Source organism: Schistocerca serialis, chromosome 3 (genome assembly GCF_023864345.2).
Source record: "Schistocerca serialis cubense isolate TAMUIC-IGC-003099 chromosome 3, iqSchSeri2.2, whole genome shotgun sequence".
In the NCBI taxonomy this organism is placed as follows: Eukaryota; Metazoa; Arthropoda; class Insecta; order Orthoptera; family Acrididae; genus Schistocerca; species Schistocerca serialis.
The window spans coordinates 608,507,750-608,515,937 of NC_064640.1; positions in this window are offsets into that span (position 1 = coordinate 608,507,750).

Sequence of the window (8,188 nt, forward strand, 5' to 3'; positions counted from 1 at the left end):
ACTGCAGTTCTCCTGCACTTGGATGTGAGGACGCATTATCCATGAGCAAAATTGCTTTACATGGCAGTCCCCTTTCTTTTAAAAAATTCTTGCAGTCAGGTACAAATGAGTCAAAAAACCCGTTCTTGAAGATTTCCTGATTCATCCAGGCATTATTCTGATGTGTATAGACAACCGAAAGAGCTGAGACGGATACATTCTTGAATGCTCTTGGCTTGGCAGACTTCCCAATCACAACTAGTTTTAGTTTGTTGTTTTCAGTTGCATTTGAAGCTGCCAGAACTATGAGCAGCTCTTTGCTTTTTTTTGTGTCCAGGAGCACTTTTTTCTTCACAAGAAGCAAGTGTTCTCGCTGGTAGCATTTTAAAATTTAGCAGAGTTTCGTCACAGTTATATATTTGTTCATTAGACAAATTTTCGTCGGTTATGATTTTTTTAAACTCGACGATAAATTCTGAAACGGCCTGAGCGTCACCAGAGAGTTTTTATCCACATACGTCTAGCTGACGCACTCCATACCTCTTCTTCCACTTGTCGAGCCAGCCCACACTAGCGGCGAAATTGTCATCTCCTTCCTGCAGCTGTTTTCTGAAAAACAAAGCTTTTTCTTGCAAGATTGGGCCAGAGATCGGAGCACCCTTCTGTCTCTATTGGGTAAATCACATGAACAATGCCTCACTTGGTTTTTCGAAGTCTGACTTCTTTATTCTTCTTTGACTGAGAGATTCGTGTGAGCATTTCTGTGAAGAAAACTGTTGCAATTTAAAGCGGTTTCTTCGCCAGTCACCAACAGTAACTTCACGGACACCATATTCGAGAGCAAGTTTTTTTATTGTTTCTCCTTTGTCAAGTCGTATTAGTACGTCTAATTGTAGATGCAAAGGCACAAATTTCCTGTTTTTTGTGACAGCACTCATCTTTGTGAGGTGTACAACGGAACACACAGTCAACAAACAAAACCACACACAACACTGAACAGTACAGGTACTGGGAACAACAGCAGCGTATGAACTCCCCAGTTTTGATCGGTAGCAGCCGGCAGCAGTCGGGGTATTTCGTGCCATACTGACAACAGATGTTCGTGAAACAGGGCAGCGAGCTAATCATCGGTGTTGATAGCATTGTTGTCTTCTTTGTCACTGAGCGTTACTCTCCCTATCTATCTTCTGCAATGATGTTTTCATTATTATCATGTCAGTAAAAAAAAGAAAGTAGATCGTTTAAATTTTTTTTAAGAGGCTGGAAACTTGAACTATCGAGACTCTACTGTATAGCCATACATATTATAAAAATACACCTATGTAAATATGTACGTATATATTTCACATCTCCTCCTAAACAGCTGGACCGATTTCAATCAAACGTGGTATATTTATCACTTACTGTCTGGAAAGGATCGATGTTGGGGAAAGAACTACATACCTATCAAAGCGATGGAGGTGGAGGTGAGAAAGGAGTGTAGCACACGGACGCGCGAATACCCATACTTTATTCATCCAGCACTTAGCGATTTGTAACAAACTTTACAAATAATTTCAGACCTTTACGAAACTTATTCTCGTTGACAACCCCCACAAAATGAGAAACCATAAAAGTTTATAGCTTAGAATATTTTCGCTTTTCATGAAGTAAAACTGCTGCATGCAGCACGATGTTTTAATTTATTACTCATTTATTATATGTATTCACCACACATTTTGTAGACAGTATTCACATCTGCTATTGAATGAACATAGTTCAGGAGATATGACATCATAGACACTGTGATGCGTGAAAAACTGCATTTTCTTAAAACTGAGCGCAAATTATCCGGACTGTACATGTTTGTTAATGAGAGCACTTCGAAACTTCCAACATACTGTAAGCAAAATTTAAGATGTTTTGCAAATCTTTTATCGCTCAAATGTATAACGTCAAATGCTAACACATTACATTATTTGTAAGGTGATCAGAAGTTTGAAGCCATTTTATACAAGAAAATTCGGTTCTTTGTAGAATCGGGAGAGAGTAGGCAGTAGAAACGGAGTGACGTGAAGTATAACTCAAGCAAAGGTAGAGCGATTTTGTGTAAATTTGTTAGGTAGATGACTTATTATACATATGAAAATACTTTGGGAGAAAGATGTGTCACTCCCAATAGCGGAGGGAGCTTGGATGTAAGAGGTGGAGTAAAAATGTTCTAATACAGCTTGTTGGTTTTTGCACTGCGCAATAATATAAAAAGATCACTTTTTCGAGAAGCTGTAAATGTCTCCAATTGCGATACGTAAGTATGAAATTTAGCTCAAAGGTGCCTACAAGCTCCATCTGTAACGGTGCACAAGAATGGTAACCTGTGCGCTACCCTCGTTCTTGGCGACGCTTCAAACAACACGTTGTCGAAACATGAGAAGGGAGGACCACAGCTCAGAAGTTAATGTGAGCTGGAAGCTGCATTTGTACCAAATCTGACTACAATTTTACAATTTTGCCCATTGCCATCGTGGACGTGTCACACAATGGAAATTAGGTCACACCCTCTGTTACCAACGTTTTACATGTTATTTTGACGTCTCTGCGATGGAGATCAGAACCGCGATACTCAACATTGATAACACGCATTCTTTTTTTTTGGAAGGGGGGGGGGGGTCTGGCCGAGGAAGACGTTTTAGAGGCCCCGCCGCTCAGAATCGACACGGAAAGGCCTCAAGAGGTCTCATAAAGGATGTCAATGGAACCACACCTTCCATTGGGGCGTTCATTCCCACACATTTCGAGGTCAAAAACGACAGTTCGCAGATCGATGAAAAACAGGAAAACAGGACGACGTTCTGGACAACGGTCGACACTAATGGCACCTCAATGGCGTTTCAGCTCTAACGTAAGGCCATTGTGTGGCTGCGACCCCACTGAACGTGATCTGACTCGTTGGAATGTTGTGTGACCACAATCTGAGCTCCGTTATTCAGGGTGGAACCACAGGGCCCGTTAAAAACCATTAGACGAAATTTGAAGGTGATCCGAAGCGGGAGAGGATAGTGCGCTTTTTCAGCCCTCCTCACTTGCGTCCTCTTGTGGCGTGAACACTGGGGGCTGCAACAATGACACGTGAGTGAGTAAGTACTTCTGCAGATACTTGCACAGGGTAGACAAGCGTCGAGAGCTGCCACAGAGTAGGTCTCAGAGCGAAGACCAGAACACAACAGCACTACCGTGTATCCCTTCTGACGTATTAGTATCACTGCCAGGAAAAGAAATTGGAGACAGAACCGAGTACTCCTGATTGCAAGCTTGAAGGAAGAGAGTAGAGTGGTCACTACTGTTGTCAGTAGCAAGTACAGTGAGTACAATGAACAAGTTTGTTTCGAGACAATAGAAGCAGCACATACCGTCGACATCTGCATCGTTGTGCAGATATTTTCAGTGCAACATAGATACAAAAGTAAATGTTGTAAGGTAACAAACGAAATGGAATTACGCTATAACTCTGAAAAACTTACTAAAGAACTTTCGAAATTTGGCTGGTGGAGTCCGGGTTCATGCTGGACTTCAAATATTCTTGTATAGCTGGTCCTTAAAAGCAATAACGTCTGTATGCGTTCCCTAAATCGCTTCAGGCAAATGCCGGGATGGTTCCTTTGAAAGGGCACGGCCGATTTCCTTCCCCATCCTTCCCTCACCCGAGTTTGCGCTCCGTCTCTAATGACCTCGTTGTCGACGGGACGTTAAACACTAATATCCTCCTCCTCCTCTGTATGCGGTGGGTAGTGTATCTTTAGGAGACGTTCTTTTCTTTTCACAGTGAACGGTGAGTTCACAGGTCTGCAGGGGTGAAGATTCTTACGTAAGCCCTTACGCTGGCACAATAATTCAAAATTTTATCTTAAAGGTAGCAATGAAATATTACACAGTTGTTAGTTATCTCATCACTAGTTTCCGTATTGTGGTTGGTATCTTCTCGTCACTCGTGTTGCTCTCTGTGTCCTCTACCGACCGCTGCTGAACTGAGAGCAGCCTTCGAAAATTAATGGCGCTAACCTTTAGTGGAGTTTCTAGAAATCATCAGAAAGTGTATAACACATCACAATGTGTGCTGCTTTGTTTCTGTAGCTAATCACATTTTGTTCTGAAGTTATATGAGCTATATGAAACTGACAGTTCAAATTTGCTTAATTTTTTCTCAAACTATGTGTTTCCATTTCTTATTCGTGAGTCACCAACTATCGTACTTTTTCCGAATTTCTCGTGTTCAACAAGTAAGTATGTGAATCGCCATATTTTGAGAATATTTCTTAGTTCATGGACACCAACGTATTCAGTTTCACTTAAGTGTATATATCTTTGCAAGTTAGCAGAATTTTGCTTCCAACTGTCTGAAGTAAGACATAAGTATATTTATTAGACTGCTTACAGTAATTGTGCCATATGCTTAATTAGGTATTGTGCTTTTCATGAATTTTTTACATCTGTGACTTCTAATTTGCTATATAGCTTCATGCGATCACATAAGGTAAAACTTTCAATTTATTTTATGTTTTCCCATGCAGTTTATAGTTTCAGCGAATAAACATTTCCGTTTCTGACAAGCAGCCCGACACGGATCAATAAACGAAGGTCAACATGTTTCTTCCGTGCCCTGGGGAGCAGTTAGGTTGTGCAGTCTAGTCTTAATACTTTGTGGCAAGTGGTAATCATGTTCCTATTTACAGCCACCAACGCGCTGAATATAAAACGCTGATATAAAATTGATTTTGTAGCCTATAATCACGATAATGCACAAGTTTGAATTAAGAAAGTTTCAGTCGTCATTCAAGTAAAATACTAAGTGTCTGTAATCACTGTACAAGACTATAGAAATGTAACATACAATATCCGAATTCAAGAATGAATTTTATTGCGTAAATCTTGTTTCATCTCCCTTTAGACAAAACCTATGTATTTTACATATCATCTTATACCAGGATTTCTCGTGGTAGAAATCATCATACGTTGTTTGTTATTGACAGCGAAACGTTTCCTACACAGTAAATCTCATGAACATTTCCGATCATCTTATTAATTACTACTGGAATTGTTTGCTAATTGTATAGTGTCCCTATTCCCTCTTCTTTAGTCCGAGTAGTTATTTCTGCATCCTAAGCTGTGAAAAGTTCGAGATGGAAGAATAACGGTCGTGGTATGTTGATAATTTCAAGTTCCCTTCCGCAGCACATTGTTTAAATTTCATGAAAATTCAGCCTAGCAAATGCATGCAAATTGTAAAAGAGTATTCGTACTAGAAAGGTAGCCATGTTCTTGGATAAGAGCATCAGTGAGAGCATTATTTTTAACTATAAATTTTATTTCAGTCAATACATAGACGCAACCATCGACTAAGAAGTGTTTATGGGCTATGGGTAATGATAAGTGATTTATAACAGCTATAGCCATTAAAAAGTGAGCTTTCACAGAAATAAACTTTATAGCCAAATACTAAATACTGCTTCCATGTATGAGCTATAACTATTCCTCACTTATGAGGCAATTTATGGGAGTATCGTGCTATCTGAAAGTTTTCGTAGGGATTGAACATCGACTTGACACCCTAGATGCTCTCCTGGCACAGGCAAGAGGAGCACTGACTGTCAGACACTCATGATGAATATTCATTAGTATCTAGTTACAAATTCAACACCAATTACTGTGAAATTTTGTCTTGCGTCTCACTGCTGTTTTCTAACAGCCAGTTAGAAGCGACATGCAGGTAAAATCTTCCAGTCTGCAAAGCCGTGTCGATACTACTCGCAGTTCTGGGAGCATTTAACACACATAACACATAATATTGCTGTATGTAAATTTGTTCTTCTCACAGAACGTTCACAAAATGTAGATACAGAAATGATAGTCCCTTCGTAATTCCTTTTCCCTCCTTAGTAATTTCATTTAAAATTTGACGTCGTAAAATAAACTGCTAGCGTTTTATGGTTGTCATAATCCGTCTTCTCTCTAGCTTCAGTTCATTATTTTGAGAAGATTTTTCCTCATTCCAATTAATTTAGTTATTTTGTTTACTCATATGATCTTCAGCGTTCTTCCGTAGCATCACATTTCAAAAGCCTTTATTCCCTTCTTCTGTGAACTGTTGATAGTCCATATTTCACCTCCGTACAAGGCTAAACTCCACACAAATACCTTCAGAAAAAGACTTCCTAATATTTAAATTTGTATTCGGTGTTAATAAATTTTACTTTTTCAGAAATTTTCTCTATTTCCAGTTTGCGTGTTATATCCCCTCTTCGTCGGCCATTATCAGTCACATGTTAACTGACAGCCGGCCGCGGTGGCCGAGTGGTTCTAGGCGCTTCAGTCCGGAACGCGCGACTGCTACGGTCGCAGGTTCGAATCCTGCCTCGGGCATGGATGTGTGTGATGTCCTTAGGTTAGCTAGGTTTAAGTAGTTCTAAGTTCTAGGCGGCTGATGACCTCCGATGTTAAGTCCCATAGTGCTCAGAGCCATTTGAACCATTCTTTTTGTTAACTGACGAAGAGTTAACCGATGCGGTCCTCGTGTATGGGTTAAATGTAATTGAAGAGCGGCACAACTGCGCTATGTTGACCTGTTCCCACAGAGATGGTAGACACGTCATAGTAATTTTGCATACGAGGATTGCTGCATTACACAGTGACTTACGTTTCACTTTTTGGTGATTACATATTACCGGCTTTTTCGTATTATGAAAAAGTTAATTGGGGATAAAAATCGCAAACTCATAAATACATTATCATTCTGAAATGAGCAGCCATTGATCACGTGTCCCGTATATGAAAATACTCGCTAAATATCCGTGAATAGCCTCCTTAATTTTGTAGGCGGAGTTGGGGTTGGCTCTGCATAATGACGTGTATCAGTACCTCATTAAACCAAAACATCTTTGCTATTACTTTTCCGAACTGAACTGGAATACTTTTGCGAAGAAAGCGCAACGTCATTAATCTGGAGGTCATAAATGCATGTTGTGTCCAACGAGAAAGTTCAGTCCTGTGGGCAACGTTGAGAGCGCACATTCCGGTCGCTTCACATTCATATCAGCTTCCTGAAGCGTTCCGCGCACAGTAACGCTTACATCTTTTCTCAGGTGGCTGCAATTTGGACAGATCGTAGCACATGACTAATGTCGCCTAATCGTAAGATGCGTGGAGTGGCACGTACCCTCCATGCATGCCTCCAAATGGACGGTGATGACAGATCTCTCGTTTTCTATTTCGTTTTGGAAAATTAAGATTAAAACTTCGGTATGCGATTACAAACTGAATACGTCGGGACGTATCTCCACATTGTTAGAAATTTATGAGGCACCTACAGCACCAAAGTTGTGGAAAGGTACTTGAGACGCCATTGGCGGAATCTCAACGGATATCTCGAGGCACTTCAGTTGTTCGCAACATTGAAGAAACTGCAATAACATTCAAACTCGACGTGCTCGTCTATAGCTTTGAGTTCGATTCCCGGCCGGGTTGGGGACTTTCACTGCCTGGGGACTGTGTGTTTGTTTTGTCCTCATCATTTCACCATCATCATTCCTAACGGTGGCTAGATAGGATTGGTTAAAAAAATTTGACTGTTTAAAAATTGGAATTTTGTACGAAGTCTAATTCCCACGCTGTTGAGCGCCCCACAACCATCATCATCTATAGCGTTGGGCAAAGTAGCAGTCAAGTTTAAATACTCCCAATGTTTAAAGCTAATGTTATCGTAATAAAAACAACTCATGAATCAAAATAAAATTATAAAGACATATTTTTGAAAGAGTGTTGCTATTATATATTCAGGAGAGTATCTAGAAAATTGCAGAGATGCAGAAATCTCTTAAACATTGCAATTCAGTACTGATGGTTCAGAAATGGCGGCAGTCCTCCAATCTCCTGAGGTAGGCAGTGCTTCTGCAATGCTTCACATCCTTCAGTAAAGTAAACTGTAGCACCTTCGAGGTTTATAATGTATTTTTGGGAAATGGTATCGGAGGGAAAGGTAAAATGTTATCGAATATGTATCATAATGCCTCGAGTCAACGTGCACACTTGAAAAAATGCCCCCACCCCCAACCCCCCTACCCCCCTGGCATTTGAGGGTCTACAACGTTCAGACATGAGGCCGTAGAGTACAATCCCACAGTTTTGTTTTAAACGGCAGAAATTTGCTCATGTCATCAAGGACCGTAATAGTCAGGTG